The sequence below is a fragment of the Delphinapterus leucas genome, unplaced genomic scaffold (assembly GCF_059928025.1).
Source record: "Delphinapterus leucas isolate spDelLeu-1000000601 "Yukka" unplaced genomic scaffold, BTC_Dleu_Yukka2 spDelLeu_asBTCV2_sq25, whole genome shotgun sequence".
Taxonomy (NCBI): Eukaryota; Metazoa; Chordata; class Mammalia; order Artiodactyla; family Monodontidae; genus Delphinapterus; species Delphinapterus leucas.
In genome coordinates this window covers 12,043,979-12,045,371 of record NW_028322234.1, presented here as the reverse complement: position 1 = coordinate 12,045,371, position 1,393 = coordinate 12,043,979, and positions in this window count along the sequence as shown.

Here is a 1,393-nt window from a genome sequence, read left to right as displayed (position 1 = left end):
CACCTTACCTTGTAACAACTATCATTTTGGGGCATTTGTTCTGCGCAAAGAATTGTGCCAGGTGCTTTTAAGAAAATAAATCATCACCATTTTGTAGATAACAAAACGGAGGCTCAGGGAGGGGCACTATTCTTGGTCACACCGGGAGACTCAAACCTAGTGCGACCCTGGATCTTGCATTCTTAACAAATTAGCTGCACCATCCCTACGTTTTTGCAAGGAAAATCCGTTATTAGGCCGTAAGTTTTGAACGACTTCTCGCCTTCTTTAGGAAGGAAACCTTTTGAACTACTCCTTGTTCCAAATCTCGGCAGTGTCTGAATCACAGACTCGCACACGACAACCTGCCTAACAACGACGCCTGTCGAGCACCAACTTGATCCTGACACTGGAGATGAGTGGGGTTTAGTTTATGCATAGGTTGTACATCGGGGATCTCACGAAGCGCTCGGGAGGATTCAACGACATCAGGCTTGTAAAGAAAAGGCGCTCGGTCCCCGGTAGCTTTACTTATGAGCCCTGAGAAGTGGTTGGCCGAGCATCTCTGTCGCAGCCCCAGCTCTCCCACCAAAGACCGTTAAGTCTCCAGTTGGGTTTTTTTCTGGATCGGGCGTCAGTTTCTCCATCTGTGAGTGGGCGGCTGGAAGATCCCGACCAACTCGGTTCTGCCCTTCAGAAGCTCGGCAATCCGGCTGGGCGCTACACCGGATAAAGTTTTAACACCAAAGACCCGGGGCGCTCGCTTGGCACCAGTCCCGGGGCAGCAACGAGGAGCTCGGCCCGCCCTTTCCTCGCACACGCACCTCGAGTCCGCTCGGCCTCTCGCAGGAGATGCGGACAGTGGGGAGGAAGTCCCGCGGTAATCCCTCGATTGGAGGCCGAACCTCCTCTACCGAGAACAAGCCACTATGAGTACGCTCACGCGCAAGCTTCTTTCCCGTTTCCGCCAACGTACTTCAACGAGTGTAAGATGGCGTCCGCGCAGGCGCGTAAACTAGCAGCCGCAGAGAGACTCAGACGCTCGCCCTGCCTCACGTGGTAATGGCCTCTCAAAAACCGCCATTGAAAAAAAGAGCCGCGATGTTGTCACATGATGCAGGCCTACCAATACGACAACGGGAAGGCGCCAAGGTCCTTGTCATGTGGCCAAGGAGAACGCTGAATTTGCCACTGTCACATGATCAAGTAGAGGCGTGGAAAGAGGAGGGAAACGTTCCGACGCCACGTAACGTCTACGGTTCTGTCACGTGACCAGGGCCCACCTCCTTATCTCTCTTTGTCCCTCCTTCCCTCTCCGGCTGGGCCTGCGTCGAGCGGCAACGCGGCGGCGAAGGGGCGGGGCTCCGACCGGTCACGTGGCCCCGCACCTCCCCGGCGCGCGCCCGCCCGCTCG